This window comes from Poecilia latipinna, unplaced genomic scaffold, assembly GCF_001443285.1.
Source record: "Poecilia latipinna isolate Pla-1442-1.1 unplaced genomic scaffold, P_latipinna-1.0 Scaffold627, whole genome shotgun sequence".
Taxonomy (NCBI): Eukaryota; Metazoa; Chordata; class Actinopteri; order Cyprinodontiformes; family Poeciliidae; genus Poecilia; species Poecilia latipinna.
This window is the reverse complement of record NW_015113243.1, coordinates 77,410-99,666: the sequence shown is the minus strand read 5'-3', so window position 1 is coordinate 99,666 and position 22,257 is coordinate 77,410. Positions and strand designations below refer to the sequence as shown.

General features: G+C 40.8%; 1 long non-coding RNA gene across 1 annotated transcript in view; it reads left to right on the top strand.

Annotated features, from left to right (window-relative positions):
* The window catches only part of LOC106954093 (uncharacterized), a 268,751-nt gene that overhangs the window by 172,476 nt on the left and 74,018 nt on the right, over positions 1-22,257 (top strand). Inside the window, exons 5-6 of the long non-coding RNA XR_001426301.1 lie at positions 10,593-10,667; positions 15,871-15,984. This is a non-coding gene — a long non-coding RNA (uncharacterized LOC106954093). The remainder of the gene's footprint in view (positions 1-10,592; positions 10,668-15,870; positions 15,985-22,257) is intronic.

The window sequence follows — 22,257 nt, the reverse complement described above, 5'->3', positions numbered from 1 at the left end:
TTCCACTTTGCAGTCAATCGTAAAAAGACCATTGTTTGATGTTGACATGCTTTGTAATTTCAAATCATTTAGTTGTACTTAAAAATGTGCTTAGTTACACACCGGTAGAGATCAGTTCCCTGTTCATGTAATGAAAAGACTTTAAGATGCCAATGCTTCCTGGTTTGCCAATTCTAAATTTGCTTCCCTAACACCCGAATGGAACGGTCCCTCTCCAGCTTGCTTTCATTTAGGAGCCTGGAGCTTCAGTTGGAACGTGTCGCTCCCTCCCTCCCCCATTAAATCCCATGTTATCTGAAGATTTTTATTTGTTCCTCAGGCATTTCTCGCATCTCCTCTGCCTTTGCATTCACTCCTCTCTCTGCTTGTCCCATCTGTCCCTCGTTGTCGCACATCAGTTGTGTGTCGGTGACTGTTCGGAATATGTCAGCGCACCGTCTGGTCACCGACGCTTCATCTTGAACCGTACTTCATCTGTGAATGTTCCTTTCTGTCTCGTGTGTTCTCTTTTTGCTCTTCCGTTCTCATTGTAAACAACTGATAATGTCTTTGAGGTATTTCATCATCTGTTTTCTTGTGCTCCCTGAAAACATTATTTTTATTTATTTATTTATTTATTTATTTGCCTGAAAATTGATGAGGACAGACACACATCCCCAGCATCCTTTATCTTTCAACTTTCAAATCCTAGAAGCTCTCAAGTCCTCTCTCTTTAGAGAGTCTGCACAAAAAGCTCAATCTTGCAGTCAATTTATCAGGCGGCCAAGTCGTCATTATTTCGTTCACACTGCCACGATCTTGCCATCATTAAAATTCATCCCTTACATAACCATCAAGGACACGATACCTCTTGCTGAGAACAGGAGCAGAGTACACAAACATCCACACGTACACACTCGCCGTCTTCTTTTAATGTTGCTATACGTACTCACTTTCTCCACTTTGGGGAGACGCATTGATTAAACAGGAGAGAATGCACAATGAGCTCAAGCTGGATCCGAAAGGTGTCCTATTTATCAAGGCTGACAAGTCTCTCTGCCATATTTTTTTTCATTGCAAAAAAAAAAATAAAAAATCAGGCAGTAGCACCTCCAGACCTCATGTATAGATTGTTAGGATCTTTTTATAGCAGCGCATCATGTTGCTGTTTTAAGATTGAATCAGAATTGGCAAGGTCTGGACAAAAGTGAGGTAAAGTGTTGTTTTTCTTTCCTAAAGGAGAAAGCTGCATCCTTGTGTCTGTGTTTGTTTTCGGTTTTGTGGGATGGCGCTTTGCATAATAGAACTCCAGCAGCTCTATGCAAAGAAGCACGTCTGGCTGCAAGCTTCCTCTTCTTTTGGCCAGGCCACCAGATGGCTCCTGTGATCATAGGTTAGATGGACAATAAGGCTGGTGAGGTGAACCGGTTACTTGAAGCTGCTATTCTTTCCCTGAAGCTCAATTTGGAAATTTGTCCTGCTTGGTGAGCCCCATCCGGCAGAATTCAGGAAAAGGGCTTGTGAGTTTATCAGTTGTCGACATAGATAGCTGATTGTTCATGCACAATCGTCTATAGCTAAAAAAAGATGGGTATAGAAGATAAAAGAGCTTCAAAATGTCTCTGTTGATGTACTGTATTTTCCGGACTATAGAGCATACCTTACTATAAGCTGCACCCACAAAGTTTTTTTTTTTTTTTTACTGGAAACGTACATATATAAGCTGCACCGGAATATACGCCGCTGCTCTCCGTTTTCCACAAGGACGCAGGACTCGGGGTTGGGGACGCAGTACTCCAACGCCGAACCAAGGATTTCTCCCACGCTGAGCTTACGTGCAGTGGCCATCGATCTGTACTGCCAGATTGATGGCCTTCAACTCAAAAGCTGCATCACATGAACCTCTTCATGTTGTTTCCATGATGAGCGGGTATGAGTTTGAAGCAATTTCTCCGTTGTGCCTGCTGCTAGCATGCGCTTGTTCTAAATGAAAATCAGCACTTTCTTTTTTGATTTCCAATTTTGACTTCCAATGTTTCACTTCCTGCTAAAGAGCCCCCTGGTGGTTGAAGAAAAATCTACAGAAAAGCCGCCCCGTCTATAAGCCGCATGGTTCAAAGCGTAGGGAAAAAAGTAGCAGCTTATAGTCCGAAAAATACGGTAATACCCTTAAATAAAGTTCAGTACATCCAACTGCATTGCTAAAGAAATAGGCATCCATGCCACTTGGCTGTCTATGTCAAGCTGAGCAGGACGGTATTGATCTGAGGCAGTAGCACCTCGATGCAGACACAAAGTCCGTGATGATTGTGGAGGAGCTGGAATGATTCAAAGATCAGGTGGGAGAATCTATTCACGACAAACTGCAAATCTCTTCTTGGATCGATGGAAGAATGCCATAAAAAGTTCTGTTTACATTTTGCCACAAGTCACATTCAGCATACAACAAAAAACTTGCTCTGGTCACACGTGACCAGATCTGAACTTTTGGCTTAAATTCACACCACTATGCGATTGACTTTCATGGCATATTGTCATAAAAGTTCTATCAGAATGCACACACTTCATTATTAGTTAATTAAAACCTCTGTTTCTCTTCCTCGTTACCAGAAGATTCCCGTGTGATCCTCAGAAATTCCCCGGCCGGTGAAAGAAGACGGAGCATTAGTGTCTTCTTACTTTAGTGAGGGAGGGAGCAAATGCAGGAAAGAAGCCGAGAAGCTCAAGAGTGATTCAGCCATTGTTACTCATCCCTTCCGTTTTTGCAAGAGAGCTCATGTAGCGCGTATTTTAAGTACTCTCCTTCCGTTGTTCTCCTTTAATCCTGTTAGATAACTATTTTCCTCCCCTCCTCCTTCGGAGTCGTTTCTGTTCCTTTTCTCCTCCTCCTCCTCCGCTTCCCACTGCCCACTCAGCAAACGGCGGGTCCTACTGTACGCTTACTGCCATGAGAATGGCCATAGTGTGCCTAAAGATGGAGGATGGAGAGGGTGGCGGAGGGCGCGGGGGGAGAGAAGAGGTGAGGGTCTGAAAGCAAGAAGCGAGCGAGGGAGATGACAAACATGTGGAAGTGCTGGTAGGAAGGTGTTGGAAAAATCTGCTGGTCGCTGCAGGCTCATTTGTTATGAGGAGGGATGAGTGTGGATGAGAGCCAGGACGGAGGCAAGTGAGTTGTGAAGTGGAGCCTGCACACAGCATCGTAGCTGAGATGTGCGGAGACTCGCAGAAGAAATGGAGTGCGAGGGGTGGAAGGATATTTAAAGTTGAATAAATAAAAGCTGGTATAGCCGTGCATTAGGGAGGAAATTACTGACATGAAGGTGCATGTGTAACCTCAAAACAAAGCAGCCCCCCACCCCATTTCTGCACTCTTTCACGGCGTCTTATGAGAGGAGGATCACGTTTGAGCACAGTCGGCGCGTTTGTGATGCAATGTTTCAAACCTGCCTTGTAATCGGCGGGCAAACAAAAATCACCAACCTCTCCTTTAGCACCCAACCGGAGCACACTTCTACCTCCACGAGGACAGCGTTTCACATAAGTTACCGTCGCTCCCCTGGACCCCCCCTCTATCATTTACATGAAGACAATAACAAATGAGGCCGCTTCAGGGCCGGAACCTGGCACGGCGCTGTTCCTGCGCCGATCGGTGCAGCCACTTAGCGCAGGTGAGGAGGAGGGAGTCACGTTCCCGCAGCTCCTCTTGTAAAGTCAAAAAAAGTGGGTCACAAGCAGAACAAGGAGGGGAAATTTGCTAGATCAATGGCACAGACTAGTGGTGAAGGTGTGAAACTGACAGGGAAGGAGAGCCATTGTCTGTGTCGAACGCAAGTCGGATTCAAAAATATCTCAAATTCTCATTTTTGTGCATATTTAAGCAGCACCTTCATCACTTTTTTACTCACATGGGCTTCAATGCTCTGACTTGCACTCTGACCATTTGCCCTTTTCCACTTTCCCTAATAAATAAATGCAGGACAGAGAGAAGATGGTAGAGCCGGGAAGGATCTGCATGACCCAAAAAGATGCCCTGCGTGTTCTCTGACTCAATAAATCAAAGGAGGAAAGAACAAGTCTGCCTCCTTTTTTTTGTCCTCAAAGGTGATAAATTTAATCCAGGTTTGGTAATGAGCAGCCAAAGATTTCTGTTCCAATAAGCGGCTTTACACAGGAGGAAAAATCGTGAGCGAGCCGCAGTGGAAAATCTGTTTTATTCTTTCCTCCCTTCTTGCACTTGTGAGGTTTGACGTTCTTTGGGGAAACCGGACTGCTGTGCTCGAGAACAACAGTAGCTGAAAATACGCAACAAAGACGACAAATGTGAATTTTGGTCAATGAATGCGTTTCTAATTCAGAGGATTTGTAAACCATACGAACATTCAGTAAATCGTGAAAAACATCCTCAGGACATGTTGACACTTTGTCCACCACCGATTTCAATACATTTTATCTGGGGTTTTATGTAACAAAATACCACAATGTAGGCCGTGTTTGTGAAGTGGAAGAAAAATAAGTCATTTTCAACATTACATATAAAAAGTAGAATGAGTATGTTTAATTATAGACGGCCTTTTGGGTTATGTCTCTACCAGCTTTACACATCTAGACTCTAGACCAGAGGCATTAAACTCATTTTCATTTTTGGCCATATCAAGATCACGGCTGTCCTCAAAGAGCTGGATGTGGCAGAACGTATTGATAAATCTCCCCATTAACAGACTGTTGAAATATTAATCAACAGATGTCTCTGCTTTCAATGAGCACTTCTTGAAATTAAAGGTTGAACATCTTTTACACGTTGATTTAATTTGATTTGAATAATGCAATAGTATTATTATCTTGACAGTTAATACGTTGATGTTTGTGGTGACGTGACAAAATGCGTAAATATTTTTTTAGGAAGAAGAGCACTTGCAAAAGCCACTGTGTCCATCACTCATAGAGCCAAAATCAGTGCTGCTTTGAGCAGATTTTCTTCAATAACTTCTCTTCTTCATTCCACCTAATCTGAGCTGTAATAACACCAGTTATTGCACATCAGTATCAGAGAGCCTCCTAAGGTTGACCTCAAATGGAAGGGGGACTGGAGGATGTAGAGAGGGATCTCAGTCCTGTTAGAAAGACGTGAAACCTTTTAAGGCAACTCAGCCAGTCGTTTGATTGACGTGATGTGAAGCAGTGATGAGAAAGGTGGTCCTTTACAAGGGGGGATCAATGCTATCATCTTTTCCAAAGCTGACTGTGGAAAAGGACGGCACATAGAGGCGTAGAGTTTCATACCAGTGTCAAAAGAAAATGGAGCCCCCTTTCAGCCTTTTTTTTTTTTTTTTTTACTTTACCTAATTCTTCCGCCTTCATCTTAATGCCTTAAAGTCTCCTCTTCTGTTTTCTCAGCCTCCATAGCTTTACCACTTCCTTTTTGTTTTTTTTCTGCTCCCCACTGTGTGTCTTCCGTACACTACCTCACCCAACCCCGGTCTTTGCCCTGACGGCATGCTTATCCTGTTTGTGTTGATGACATGTTTGAATGATTAACATTATATGCACGGCGAGCAGATTATGATGGCATTTGGGGAGGAGCAGTTTCTGCATGATGGGAAGTTTTCAGCCCGACGGAAAACACGACTGATAAGTAGGATTTAGTAGAAGAAGCGGAAAGGTGGAGTACAGAGATCTCATCTGCGCTCAACTTTTTATCAGCCCCAGTACTAATACGTATGTAATCCTTAGAACTTTTTTTTTTTTTTTTTTTTGCTTTTAAAGGTAAACATACAATTGACTGTTAATGGGAGGGTACACTGCCTCGAAAAAGTAAAATACATTTAAGGTTGTATATCTGAGACAAAATTTCTAACTATTATTATTTATATAACATAGTAGGGATGCAATAGCCAGTTTTTTTATTTTTTATACTAAACTCCACATAAACGCAACACATTTTGATTCAAATATATTGCTCGATGCCCAACGAGCACATTTTATTATTTTTACCCTACTTACCTAAGTACACGCATTCTGCTAACGTCAGCCTGACTACACGTCGAAAACATCCGAACTTGCTTCCCCCTACAGTGGATCTTTTCCCATAACGAGCCTGAGTACACATATGATGTAGCAGCACATAAGTAATTCTGCGGATAGACGGGGGCTGAATTGGTGCACAGGCACAGAGGAGGAGAACGTGAAAGGCAGATCGTTTTCCAAATGCTCATTTTTAGCCGCCGTGTTTTGGGCACGGTGCAGCCGAGCTGACGCGCTGAAACACAGAGTTTTTGACACAATGGTGTCATCGTCGAGGACTGTGATGTTCAGCTCACACAAGCAAAAGCGCCGCACCTGCTGGCAACACACGAGCGCAGACAGAAAAGCGTCATCAAAAGCTGCGTTGCAATTAGTGTCTTTGGGAGATGTCGCGGATCTTTATGACTCATTTGCCTTACATTGTTTCGTTAAGGAGACGTGTGGCATATGGTATCCGCTAAGAAAGGCTGCCGCAATCTGGAAACCGCAACGGCGGTGTCAATTTTTTTAGAAGGGTAATAATAACATGAAAGTTTCTTATCTTTGTACTTGGTGTTGGAGTATTAATTTCATCAGATAATTTGGAATGATCTAGGTTAAATGTGTAAAAAGCTACAGTTCCTAAACCACAACTAATTACGAGTAGATTGTTGGCATATTTCAGTTTATTGTGCTGTTGTTACATGATGTGACTTTACATACTAATTTGATCCATATATATATATATAATATATATATATAATGGTCCAGAAAACTCCTACGAAAGTAAGGTCAGATACCAAAAGTCTTTGTGTGTCTCAGTTGGTAGAGCACATGCAACGTGCTGAAGCTGTTCTCCTCAACACAGTTGTCCTGGGTTCAATTCCCGGTCTCGGGCCGTTTGCTGTACGTCTTTCCCATTTTCTTTCTTCCCCATTTCCTCTCCATGCACTGTTAAATAAACCCCCCTAGAGCCAAAAAAATATATAAAAGAAAAATAAAAGTTTTGGCTAAAGAAAGTGGCTGTTCGGAGTGCTGTATTCAAGCATATTAGTGGAAGGTTGAATGGAAGGATATATGAAGTAGAAAAAGTTGCACAAGCAGTAATTTATTCACATGATGTGAACTGCAGCTGAACTCATTGCTTTTAAGAGCCAGCACACATCTATCTATAACATGAGCCAAACTGCTGCTTAAATGAACAACAAATATCGCCAGAAGTATCATACCTAGGATTAGAACAAAAAGGAGATGTTTAAGGAGATGTTGATTTAATTTTCCATCAAGTCTTGGCACCTGCCTTCACTGCCAAAGGTACCAAAAGCTTGTTGAATGACCATAGTAATGCTGTGCCTGATTAGCCAGCAAACTATCCTGAGAATCTGTGGTGTATTAATTGTCAGGAACAAGATAAGACACTAGAACCAACAAACCAAATGACCTGAAATACAAGATTTCAGAAGGAATAAATTTTTGGGGTTTCATTATCTTTAAGCCATATGCATAAAGATTCCGATATGTAAAAGCTTAAAATATTCACTTTGTGTAATGAATCTATATGAGTTTTACTTTATGAAATACATGATGAAAAATATTGAACTTTTTTCTATTTTTGTTATTGCTTTTTTAAATTTAGCTACTTCTAGTTGGAAATTCCTCGTGACAGTGCAAAATCCTCGTGATGGATGCTGTGTGCATCCATCACGACAAGCAATCGTGTTCTCTAAACTGATCTGGATAAGGATGTAAATGCTAACTTTATTGTACTAAAGTGTACCTTAGCATTCTGCAAGCTAGCATGTTAGCATGACAGTGATAACGTCACAACAGCTAGCATTTCAAGATTAACATTACAATAACTAGATTAGCATTAGCCTCCTCAATCTAAAGAATATTATGTGTAGTATAAAACCGTAACATTAAAATAGTAACAGACTGTGTCAAATTTCCATCGCAACATATATTTCCAACGTTGCCAGTGACAGAGTGAGAAACATGCGTTGGATCTGTTAAACGTGGATGTAATTTCGAGAGAGGTGATGAGTGTTCAGATGGTATGTGAACCAAAACTGTTCAGAGATATTTTGTGTGTTATTCAAAGGCATGTGAGATGACGCAATCCGTAAAGGGGTAACGGGTCAGTTTCACGTTGACAGATGTTACCTCGGATTTACGCGTTTACTCCGGTGTATCCTGACTGTTTACGTGACAGACACTTGACACGTGATTATGTAGCCCCAATGTGTCGAAGTAGCGTTGCAGAATGCAAAAACACTCAGTTCTAATAAAGTGAGTAAATGAATGGGTGAACCATCTTGTGCAACATGATGTTACGAGCATTTCTGGGTAAAATTTCCACAATGTGCTCCTGCATTAAGCACTAAGCCAGCTGCAGTCGAACGTCACATTAAGTTTTGTAGAAAGAAGCTTCGTCAGTGTCAGTGTGCAGTGAATTACCACTTGTTTATTACTACGTCAGATCTTTTAAACCAGGGGTCCCCAAACTTTTTCCTGCGAGGGCCACATAGCTGTTCCTTTCTGTGGTCGGGGGCCGGTCTTAGTTTTTGCAGTAAAAAAAAAACAAAGAAATTCTTGTCGACGGGGGGGAGGAGACGACGACACTTTTGGAAAGATTTTTACCCAGAATGCAAATGGAAAAAACCGTGAGTGAAACGGTGACTGACTATTATATATTCCATTGAGGGAAAGTAAGTTTCACATTTGCTCAAAAGCCCCCTGGTGGTTGAAAAAAAATCCACATATAAACCGGAAAATACAATATATGAAAAAAAACACTGAATGCTCTCTGGTATGAGCAGGCGGGCCGGATCCGGCATTGTTCAGGGGGCCGGACCAAATGACGTGGCGGGCCGGATCCGGCCCGCGGGCCGCAGTTTGGGGACCCCTGTTTTAAACATTCAGGTGTGGCACTGGAAAAAAACAAACAAAAAGCAAATAAGGCTTAAATTTTATCCAACTGCTCCCACTTGGCACCCATTTAAGAGGTCGTGTGTAGACAGGTAATATCTTCACCTCCATCTCAACATTCTGGTGGTTTTACGAGTTGAGCCGCTGTCTCTGTTGGTTACTGTTCAGCGGAAGGTCATAAATGGGCGATTTATGTCTGAAGTGCAGCCAGGAATGCTGATGGTACTGTCAGAGAGCAGAGATACTGTCTGGTCTGACTCATATTTAATGGAATCTGTAACGTCCACAACTCCATGTCCTAACTCATGCACTTCACGCTGTGTGCTCACACACAGAGAGGGAGTTAACATCCTCCAGCTGAGCGGCGGATATTATATAGAACGGCCTAATATGACGGATAAAGATAAGGCTGTAAATTGGCTCCCTTGTAGCACTAAAAGCAGTTTTTGCACTTTCAGCGTCTTGCATCACTTTCCAAATCTAATTTAAGCGCGGAGTCGACTGCCGGCGCCAAAATTAATCGTCATAGCAAGAGCGAAGAACACTTCATTAGCTCCCAGCGTTCCAGTGCAGTCTGCAAAGTATTACCTAAATGAAATGCACGAAATTAAATGCATGAACACAATCTGACAATGTGATAACTATAACGGAGTTCATTAACGCAACAACAGCTAATACAATGCTGCATCGATTAGCACCTACTCTCCCCCTCTGCGTCTGGTATCTGGACTTCCACAAACCGCCATTGTTAAGATATGGGCATTTTAATTGCTGTAGACAGGGGTCCATTAGCATAGCTTCTTGGGTGGCTGTGGCCATGTTTCTCTAAATCATTAAGCTAATTATACGAGCTAATTAATCAGTATGCTTGGAACGAGGTGCAAGAGCGGGGCCGCTCTTTGTTGGCTTGCATAATGAAAGGAGACCACTTTTAGATGGGGGGGAAAGGGAGGGAGCAGAGCAGAACTTTGATCTGCAAAGTAAACATATGATTTTTTTTCTTTTTTTCTTTTTTGCATGTCAAGCACTCGAGCAGCGAAGAGATAAACTTGAAAAGTAAGAAGGAATGTTCTGAAGGAAAAAAAAAAAAGAAAACGCCTTATTGATGCAGAATATTGGAGATGGTCAGGAGGGGAGGTGTCTGACATCCAATTATTGGTGTCATTTTCATGCAAGATAACGCACAGACTGGGGAAATGTCAATCACCGGTGCTGCTGTGACATTCTGGAATGCGCTTTACTTCTCTCATCTCGGTTAGTTCGACGCCGGACTGCAAATGGCGAAGACGGTCACGGGCTGTACGCAGTTTTGACAAGGTTTCGTGCACAGTTTACCACTTTCTCAAAAAGCTAAGGTTGTTCTTTAAAGCGAGCCGTCACTGTCAAAAATTAATACGTGCATGAAAAATCATCCCACCAACCTTTCTTTTTGTTTAGGATGAAGGTTATGTCGGCACACGTTGCAGGAGCCCATTTTTAGCTGCTCTTATTATGCACAGTGGGGAAAATCAGTTTGTGAAATGTGCTTACACACTTTAAAAGAATGTGCTGATAACAAAGCTGTGTGTGTGTGTGTGTGGTTTTCAATTCATGTTTATCCCCACTGTTGTTTTTTGTTGTTGTATAAAACATTACGATACACTAGCGCATAATAAATCCTCTCCTCTTTGTCTTTTTGCTTCCAGGGAAATTCTGAGGAGTTCTGTTCTGTCTTCGCTCTTTGTCTGAGGCAGCAGTCGCAACCGTTTGTTCCAAACAGGGTAAGATCTACGTTTTATAATCCTGAAAGAAAAAAAGAAAAAAAAAAATTAAAGATCATCAAGATTTGTTTGGGTTTTTTTTTTTTTTTTTTTTTTCCATTTCGTTTTTTCCCACCAAACTTCTTTCTGTGCAACAACAGGCAAGAGCTAGTGCTGAAAAACATTGCTATTGTGGGCTTACGGAAACTAGCAACTAGCAATAAATTAATAAATTAGCTTGCAACGAATTAAATGTTTGAAATTCACACATCTACTCGCAAAAGAAGTCCTACAGATTACACACTTTGTGTAGAAAGTTTCTGTTCGCTATGATTCTCTGCTGAAACTGACACTGTGACACAGGAAAGAGCAATTGCTTCCTAGAAGTGACCTTTTTGGTAATGCATTGATACGTTTGTTCTGATCAAAACAGTTCTATGCTTTTTTTTTTTTTTTTTTTTCTAAATATCATCTGCTCCGGCACAAATCCCCGTTTACAGTGGAATCACTTTAGTTGGGGGGAGCAGGATAGGGTAACCTCTATCGATGTATTTCTTCTTCTAAACAAATATTTTTCTCTGAGTTCAAATATCAATGTGCCAAACAATATGAAAAGGAAAAGGGTAAACAAGTGAAGCCAGAGAAATCAAATGAGGGGTCAGACAACTAAATGGTGTTAGTATGGATTCATGCACAGAAAGCACGCATGTCTGGACATGATCTATTGCTTAGTCGCAGTAAATTGGTTTGCCTTTTGAGATTTGATTTCTTGCAATAATTCGCTTTGGTGAATAAAGTGAGTTTAATCTCTCCGTCTCAGTCAATAGTTCGGCATAACACCACAACTCGCAGTTTGTTCGGTCTTGGTTGCAGATTTTATTGTTTCGCCGACTGAAAACATCAGAACGGCACGGATTAGCGGAGCCAAAGCATGCTAATGGTGCCCTCTGGAGTGCAGAAATCACTACTGCTGCCGGTGTCTTGTTTGTCACCGAGAAGAGGATGCGCCCACTCACACCTCTCCCAGCATTTTGCCTGAGGACTGACAGGTGCTGTCAGCACTTTGTGGCACCGTGTGAGCACGCATGCCAGCAAACACACACAGGGAGCTGATTCCCGAGGAAAATCGGCGGTGAGCTCACCCGATTCGTGACCCAGAAGTGCCTCACACTCACCCTCGTGTGTCAAAGTAATTGTACCATTTACCTTTCCGCTGCGGTGTCACACATAAAGTACCACTTAACTCTCCACTCATTAGTTCGCACAACCACAAAATGCCCCATATGCTCTCATAAATCAGCTCCTCTCAAAAAAAATGTCTCATTATCATCGGCTTAACAGCGGTCTGGTCGGGATCATTAAAAGTGCAGTTCGTGTCCTCTGGAAGTTGAGTGAAGTTACCCACTATCACAGTGGTGTTTTTCAGATCAGTGAGCAGCGCTGCGGTTTCCCCCCCAGAGGATTTGCGGGTCCAGCTGTAATTGGAGCGTTTGTGTTGCTGTGAGTTACTGTTCCCTGGGTAGAGGCCAGCACGGAGCAGAACATTCTTGTACACATCCAAAGGATTTGCTGTGAACTTATCAAGTGCTCTTGCAGGGAAAGTAATGTGGAGATCGAATCATCGATGGACTGTTTCCGCTTTTTAAGACGAGGCTCTTACTTTAATTCTCCTTTTTACTCCCCCTGCCTTAAAATGTACAGGAGTCCTTTTTTTTTTTTTTTTTTTTGTTTCCACACAGGAGTTATTATGAGAAATGTTTGCAAGACGTGCATCGCTGGGACCAAAAACTAATCCATGTTACAGATTTTTTCTGGTCTTTTTTTTTTAATCACACTTATTTAGATCAAAATATATAAGAAAAAAAGATAAACCTACAAATACAAAAGCAGTTTTCAGTTGATTTCATTGTCATATAGAGACAAAACTGTCCAAATTGACCCAGAAGCCGTTTTTAAAGAAAGTAATGTGTTTTGGGTCCAGTTTCATTTGCCACACCCAGGCCTGATAACTTCCAATCAAGAATACAAATAACTAGAGCTTGCATGGCAACATAAAGTAGACTAAAAGATGAAAAAGTAGCACATGCACTAATCTAAGGAAGCATAAGGAAGGAGAGCCCAGGAAACCACCTAAAGTACTGCAGACTGCAGTATTATGTTAAGTCGACTTTTTTGAGCTTTACATCATGTTACGTTGCATCATAAAACATACCTGGAGTGCCCATTTTTGAGAAATCATTTAACGTCGCAGTGCAGTCACTCAGCTGTGCAAAACCCCTGGTTGGACCCTAGCGCTGCCTTCGAGGTGCAGCTCCTCCACAGAGCTGCTGTTTCCGCCTCGCAGAGCATTCCTTCCCCCAGCGCCGCCTCGATTCAGCTCCACCAGCCAGCAGCACTTAGCAAACACCTGCTGGAAATGCACATCTGCTGAGCTCGTTGGTACAAGCTACTTCTTAGTGCAGCCCTGGTAAAAGTGTTGTTAAAGGGCTAATAGAGGAGAAATGTTGCGATGACTTCCTGAAGGGAGAGTTTCAGAAAGAGTCGGAGATTTTAAAGAGACAGAGGCCCAAATTCAAGGTGTTAAATATCAGACAAATTTCTTCCGAGTCATATTTGATATATGGGTAACACTTTATTTGAAGGGGTGTGCATAAGCCTGACAGGACACTGCCATAAACATGACATAACACCTGTCATGAACATAAACATAAATGAAGTGTCATTCAGTAAATAATGACACTTTTAATGCAAAGTTGCTCTAAAAGTTGCATTGAAAGTCCATTAAAAATGCCATCTTTGCATTAAATTATCATCATTTACAAAATCATGCAAGTCAAGAAGATTTACTGAATGACACTTCATGGCAACTGTCATAAACATTCATAAAGACTTCTTTATGTTCATGACAGGTGTTATGTCATACTTTTGACAATGCCATGTCAGTCTTATTCACACCCCTTCAAATAAAGTGTTACCGATATATGTAACATTTTCATGACAAGTGAAGGTTAACGCAGTTTCTTGATTGTGCTACAAAATGACACAATGTGCCAGAAAAACACATAACACTGCCCCTTTAAAGTCAGTGTTCTTCTTTCAAACACATTAAGAAACTGAGCAAAAATGGGATCCAGGGAGATTGAAAGGGAAAAAGTCCACTGATCAACATTTCCAGAAAACGTTTTAATTGATACCAGGTATTCTGGGAAAATATTTTGTGACCTGGAGAAACAAATCTAACTCCGCGAGTTGTCCTTAAACAGAGTTTTTGTGCTTAAAACCTCTCCACTGTGACACAGAATTAAAACAGCTGCAAGAGTAGGTTAAAATTATTTCAAAAACCTATTTCCAGTTCAAACAGTCACCAAGAGTGGTACGACTCATTAGGGGTGAAAAATATAACTTTGGTCAGGTTGGTTTGGATGGCTTCTTCCATTAATACATAAAATTGTATTTTTGCATTGATTCAGATTAACCTTGTCTGATATAATAATTTGTTTGATTACATGAAACATTTAACTGTGACATAAAAAAAAGCAAACTCAGAAATTCTCTTCCATAGCCTTGAGCTGTGCTCATTTTGAAGAATTGATTGATGATGAAGTGATTTAAAGTAAATATGACAGGAAAAATATAACTTTGGTGGAAAGGCAAGACAAGGGAAAAAAAAACCCTCCAAGTGCAGTCAAGTGAGTTTGACTAACTTTATAAAGCATAAAGTGAATGACAGAGGTAGACTCGTCAGAGAAGTTCAGTCTGTTGGGAGTGGCATTTGAATGGTCTCTTGGAAAAGCATCGAGGCGTTAAATTTAAATTGACTGAGCAGCTTCTTTGCACAGACTTGAAAACACTTTGTAAGTGATGTTTTTAGTGCATTTTTACTTTGAATGTGCATCCGTCTACCTGTCACATGCACTTGTGCTATAAAAAGACCCCTGAATTTAGACCCGTAGCAGGTCAGTTTAGGAGGGAAAAAAAATAAAAAATGGAAATTATACTCCATAACCCTATTGAGAAAAGCCTATGACTGCTATTAAAACGACGACTGTCATGAAAAGACACATTGAAATCATGTATCGTACTGATCTAAATGTCTTTCCTCTAGTGAAGGCATAAATGAAGTCATGAATTAGCTTACAGTAGCATCCAAACTTCTATGTGGTGTGACCTGACTGACCACTGGTCCATCCCGCCCCCTTGTAAGGTTAGAGAACCTGATATAATTGTGTCTCCACACTTCTTAGATTTGATGTATTGCTTCGTGGCGGGCGTTGTGTCCGTTTGAGAATGTGTATGCACAACCAGGCCTGTGTTGTGGGGCAGCCGGCTGGGATGATTTATTATACGCCTTGGAGGGATTTTTGCTTTTCATGAGGCCACGAGTGACATGTCAACCAAACATGGTACACAGTTATTTTTATTTATTTATTTTTTTTGGGAGGGTGTGTAGGGGGGCTTCTGGCAATGGGGAAGCACGCCAAAACAGCGAAAACAAGTTCCACCTTCCTACAACTATCAACATACAGCTACGTATGAAAATAAACCCCCCCATCCAAAAAACTGCAATCCACTTTAATTCTGTAATTTGTACACTTCTGTTTTGCAGCAAAAAAAACATCTAAATATATAAAATTAACTTCAGTCTCGAGTAAATCAACATCAATTACTATACAAAACGATAAAATATATATATATATACTATTTACTTTCCCCCCCATACAATAGAGAGAGTTTCAGTAGATTTTTTTAAATGCCACTTTGCATGAAGCCATTTATCTCTCTAAGTTCAGGCCATCACTTCGAACCCATTGACTTGGCTGCTCACCCTCATGTGGAGACACTCAAGAAGAGCAGCTCTCTTTGGAGAGGTGGGGGGGGCGAAGGGAAGAGACCTCCAATAAATCCTGGGCTCAGGCTTGAAAGAAAAGAGAGTACTGAGCAAGTGAGTACGTTTTTGTAGAAGATAAAAACCAAACGTACACGGAGTTGGTGGCAGCACTACAATGCAGCAGTAGCTTTTGATCAAGGGAAACGCAATTAAAACTCTCCCAACACTGGAGCAATATTCCAACTCCACTGAGCAGGCAGCGACAAATGCTAGGTTTAAGGAGGAGTTGCTTCTGATGGAATTCCACAAACTCACGCAACATGTTTTAGGAACTTCTCCAAACAAAGGTATATATGAAGCCAGGACTGATCACGCCGGCTTGTCCTTCTCTCCTAGGTGGGGGTGAAGGGGGTTTTAGCTGCACCGGTGTGTCGGCGAGGTCGGCCTGCGGCAGCAGGGGCGGCATGGTGGCACCTGCATGAGCCCGACGGAGAAGCCTCGATTCTCTCGGTGAGTTTGTGTTCTTTCAAATAAACGAAACCAGAACGTCATCAGGACAACTGACTGCAGCACTGGTTTAAAATAAAATGTTAAGCATCATTATATATTTGAAGACGGCACTTTAGATGGACGTTCTAAAATCAACCATTGCTTGTTGGATGACGAAGAAGCTTTTGATTAAATTACATAATTCTTCCCCAACCGATTTCACTCATCAGCGAGAGGCCAGTAATCTGACGAACAAGATTATTGCAAATCATAATTTGCAGCTACATATTTGTAATATATTTAGTGATTTTCATTCAGTGTTTTAATGGTAATATGGTAAACTTAAAATCACAATCATAACGCTTGCTAGATTGTAATTGGATCTAAAAAGGGTATTATTGGCAGAGAGCGAATAAAAACTGAGTTACATTTATCAACCAAAGGAAAAAAGATATTTTATGAGATGAAAAAATGTTCTTTATTTTTTTTTAATGATTGTGGTTCAGAGTGATTTTTCTACATCCTTAAGCTATATCCACAACAATCATTACGTATTTGAAGTTCAAAAATAGCAATCGTTGCTGGAAATATTACTGAACTTATGTTTATAAATAATGGAAGCAGGATCTGCTGTTATCAAAAGATCAGGATATATAACTGTAAAGATCAGCCAATCAGCATTTCCCCATGCTGGGCCCGTATGTGGCAACGCTATGAGAGCATCCACAAGCGAGGCTGCCATTAAGTCACAATGAGGAGGCAGGGCGGGCGAAGTGTCTTGGTCAAGTGAGATGGACGGTTCTGGCTTTGAACCAGCAACCCGACGTTTACAGGCTGAGGCACCGCGTTCCCAGGGGGAAGAAAGTAAATGAGAATAATGGCAGAAATAACTCCACTAATGGCCTTGCCTAAGAAAGAAAAACGTGTACAGCTGTACTTTCTATGAAAAACAAAGGGTAAGAAGATGCACTCAATGCTACCAATAGGTCTTTCACTGGCCTTATCAAGAAACGAGACAGGCCAAAAAAAAAAAAAAAAAACTGTGAGGAGTACTTTCTATTAAAAAGAAAAACAAGGAGTACAAAATGTTGTTGGCAGCATTAACTACTTGTAAAAACAAATGGGATCTGGCAAAGAAAAACAGGTAAACACAGAAGTACTATGTATGGGAAATATACTGGAGTAGTACATTGTAATAAATATGTCAATAATTACTAATCAGCTGATTTTCCCAAGAAAACATCAGGAATTGTGTGTATCTTGTGAAAAGGAGACAAAAAAAACATCATTAAGGTAAAGAATAAAGAAAAAAAACATAAGGGGAAGAAAAACAAACACAAACAGAATTCTGGGAAATATCAGAGTGTATTTTGGCCACCGTCCTTCAGTGTCAAAACGTTCTACGAACAAGTTTCAACAAATAAATAACATTTAAACGAGCTTTTGATCCCGGGGATTTATGAAAAGTAACCCTAGGGAGCACTAATGTGATCAGTTGCAAATTCTCGGTGTTATTTCCTCAAATTTAACCAAGGCACTGAACATTAATATGTGCTCAGAGGGAAGATACACCCTGACCTGAGCCCCGCGCGGTGATGTAGCTGAGGAAATACATTCAGCCTGGTCATAAATATTGCACTGTGAGTACACGGAGGGCTTTTGGGTCTATGAATTATTACGTAGTCCAATGGCTCTGCGCCAGCCACAGAGTGTATCTCGCTCAGCTTTCGCTCGGCAGTAAGCTGCGACTGGGGAATTGCGGTTATAGGCCCAGCACATATAACTGCCAATGATACCGGGAATCCATCACGGTCGTCCCACATGTTGTGGTGTGCGCTGCCACATGAGCAGACGCAGAAACGGTCCGAAAAACAAACAAAAACAATAAAAGCAAAGTAAGAAATGCTGCCCTTCCTCCGTATTTTCAGAGGATCGAAATTGATCTATTTTTGATCTACGTCAGTGCATCAAGTATGTGGAATTAGCCCACCTTTTGTGGGTCTCTCTACTAATTTGGTTTTCACATTGCGTGAGATAACTTTATGCTCTGTTGAGTTACAAGACTGACAGTTAAACGCACCTGATTATACCATCACAATGAGAGCAAAGGGAGATCAAAATAAGCATCTAAATGGAGGAAAGAGGGACTTCTGCTCGACGCGCTACGTGTTCAGACTGAAAAAATAAAAATGCTCAGCAGGTTGGGCTCTTCTGGTGATTAGCAAAAAAAAAAAAAAAAAAAAAGAAAAATTTCCAGACTGCTGACACATTTCTTTTGAACAGCGCCTGTCTGAAAAAGGCAGATATGGTTAAAAAAAAAAAAAAAGAGAGGGAAAATGGATGAAATCTGTGTCAGGTCAGATAGCAGCCAGCAGCTCTCCGGAATAAGTCTCTGCTAAGCCACAAACACACAGGATTAGGAGCTGAAGTACTGGCCGCGAAAGGATGAAGAAAGAAAAAAAAAAAAGGCAGGACAATATTAAATGATTAGTGACAACTTAAGATAACCTTTAAATTACTTGGTTAAATACAGTCTACAGTGTGCGCTCTATGAATATGAAAGAGTGAAGTTGTTGAAGGATGTGCGCTGGGTCTAATATTGAAGCGATTCCTGAAAAACCTAATTCTTTAAAACGTATCTCTAATGCAAAGAGGAAGCAGCTTGGTGAGCAGAGGAGCCAAGTAGTGGTGGAAGAGGATTTAAGTCTAAGTTAATGGTTGTTAGTAGCACACTTGTTTTATTATTATTATTATTAGTATTATTATTATTGATGTAATTATTTGGTCAAGTTTGTGTTCAAATGCATTGGATAAGGTTGTTTTTATATACTGGCGAAGAGGTATATGCCCCGCGAAAATATTTATGCCCATTAAACTTCCACAGTTTGTCACATTACAGCCCTATACTTCAATTGGATTTCATACAACAAACCCACACAGAATAACACACACCTGTACTTGAACCATTGTTAGGGGAGTAGAAGAACTGCACTGAATAAAGCAGATCAAAAGAAGATCCATTTGTACTTTAACAAAGTCATGTCGGAGTAGGAAGTCAAATTGAATCAAAGTTAAACTTTTTTTCTTTTACATAGCTTGTGACACACATTGTGTGCCAGAAAGCTAACGTAACATGTCAAGTTAAAAATGACTCAAGTGGTTTGGAAATGTGCAAAAAAAAAAAAAAAAAGCCAATAATCTCTGAAATGTTCAACAAATTGCTTCAGTTCTGATTTGGAGAGAATCTGAATTAAATAACCACAAGATGGCGCTACACTTCATCATTTCCGTTTGGAACAGCTTAACTCTTGGTGCGAACAGCTGAAGCATATTGACTGACATGGCATTAACACTGGCTTCCGTTCACTTTGCTCTGACAAGCTTTGCAAGGCAAACTTTAAACATATTTAGTCTCCATGAACTGATCATAGATCACAGAATAGGCACATCCTCATTCCTTTTCAAGTTCACTTATTTAATGTTAGACAAGACCTTACATTTCCCATTCAAACACAGCAGTCGCTTGCATGCACTGCAAATGGGGGGTCATGATATAAAAGCATAGACTGAAATTACAGTTGAAACCAGTAGATGGCAGTCTGTCTACACAGAATCATCCAAAAGATTTTTTTTTTTTTTTTGTCTTCTGACTTGGCCTTCCTTCCTCAGCAAAAGTTCCTGAGTGGCAGCATCTTTGCGGAGTATGATGTAAATTAACCCTGGAAAGAAACATTTATGCTGTAAGAAAGTACAAGAGAGCAGATGTGTGAAAAAGATTTGAATAACAGCTGCATGCACACAAACTCTTCTGCCCCCCCCCTCCTTCCTTTCTTATTTTCCTCTTAGATCTCTCATGCTTCATCTCTCGCACTTTTTACAAAGCCAAATGGCATCACAACCCCACCATTCGTGCACGCATGCACACCTCCCCGCCATCTGTGAGTGCAGCGGCCCGTGTCCCTTGCACTGGGAGCATTCGGGGAGCACGAGAGTGAAAGAGAAAGTGTCTCCCGGCTCTCCGGTTGTCTCCCCCCCCCTCACCCCTCCCGTTGCGCCGTTGTCTGTCAAGCGGCCACGCGGCAACGTCGCCCTCGTCTTTCCCCCCGCCATCGTGTCACCTGCGCGCTCCACAGTCTCGAGAGCGCAACTCTGCTTTGTTCATTAACTACACTCGCAAACACTGGAGCTCGGCGGGGGGCAGAACAAACAAGCGCCAACGGTTAATTTATTAAAAGTCTCAGTGCCACAGATGGCACAATTACAGCCTCTATTTCTTCACCAGGCAGACTTATTTAGCTGAAAACACAGGGCACAGAAAGTGGATATTATCTGTCAATATTACCTCTGCCTGAGATGTAGAGAAGCAAAGTGATTTTCTCTGCACGGGTCTTCATTGTATCTAACAGCTCGAGTTTATTGTCTCTGTGAAAACAAAACACATAAAGTCAGACACCGCAGTGCCTTCACCTAAAGGTGATTAAAATCAGCAGTGAAATTGGTGATGGTTATTATCTCAAGCTGGACAAAACTTTTCAGGGTTTAAAAAAAAAAACATCTGCGCATTCAGCTTCTGCAGTTTTCTCCTCTTTTCTCAGCGTCCTCCTCCGTTTAGACGGCAAACAAGTGCAGTCATAAGAGCCGTTTTCAGCTGAAGTGATGAGAAACGGCAGCAATCAGCCAGGGGTCTGGAAGCTGCCTATGTTCATTCTTGTATGTGTTTGTGCTTATGTATTTGCAAAAAATCGACAATAAAAAAAAGAAAAAGATTTCTTGAAACTATTACTTAGGTGAATGAATAAGAGTTATTATGGAATGACTTGGGGGGAGGGGGGTCAGGAAAGGAGCAGGTATTGCAACAATGTAAAGAAATGAAAGGATAATTGCAACAATTTTGTTCTGGCTTGAAAACTGAAAAAGGAAAAAAAAAAAAAAATCGGAAGAATTTTCTATGTAGAGCCAACGTATTCTAATGCAACCAGGTCTTTTCCTGAGCCGTTAATCCTGTATTAATAACTGAATTTGTACAATGGCAGATGCATTCAGCTTTTTTTTTTTTTTTTTTTTTTTTCCCCCCTCCTTGGGTGTTACAAAAACACAGCTATTACTGCAAACTGAATGAAGATGGCTTGAATGTCATAATGACTCAGCATGTTATGGAACCTTATTTTCTTGCGATGGTTCATTTCAGCTAATGTGTGGAAGTTTCTTAAAGGTTTAGGCTTTAGTATTAATATGCAGTCCATGCTGAAGGTGAAAAGAAAGCAGGATTAACAAAATGGGGCCTCAATTATGGTTAAATACATTTTACGTATTTATCAAACTGTACTTGTTTATAATACTTTGAGAATCAGATTTTTTTTTTTTTTACCCTTCCTTGAAATACAAAATAGTAGCAACAAGAACGCAGCGATACTTTCTAATAATTGTTCCATCACTGCTCCCACCCTTATCTTAGCTCTCTTGGTGATGCTGCTCTTTGAGTTGTCTAGCATCCTAGCATGATGACTCGAACACAATGTTAGTAAGATTAGTCCTACTGTGCTAGCGTTAGCTTTATGTTGCTAACATTAGTGTTACATGCTCAGTGCCTACCTGAATATTTTAACTGTAGTCTTATATGGCAGCAGTCCACCTAACATTTACGGTACCTACTACAAAACAACAATTACCCACGAAAAACCGTTAAGCGTCTCAGACCAAACAACAATTTCTTTTAATAGTAGCAAATGTTTACATAAAGAACATAAGTTAAACATCTGGGGAATTTCTGGTGCTTGAGCTAACATTCTTAGCGTTAGGATGCGGAGGTTAGCATAGCTTACTGATGTATGTATTGAAGCCTAACGCTAGCTTTAGTCTTGGTGTGCTAAAACTATTTAATTAACATCCTTTCTTTAGCCTCCATTTGCAGATGTTAATTTGCTCATAATATGCCAGTTTCATACCTAAAATGTTAGTCTTGGCATAATAATAATAATAATAATAATAATAGTAATACTATTAATTATTTATATGCTGAACTTACTTTTTGCATGATAAACATAGACTGAATGTCCCAACTTTATTCTTAACATCCTAATGTTTGCCTTAATATGTCACATCAGATTATCGTCTTCATTAATTGAAGTAATGTACTCAACATCTGAATAGCAGGCCTCATTAATGCCTGAGTCACTGTTCGAATGGCCAATTTGACAGTTTGACAAAAGATTGTTATCCCTTCTTATTAACTGGTTTGGAGAAAAATAAGCTTGGTTGCAAACAGTGTTGGGTTTAGCCCGTTGTGTAAAAAAA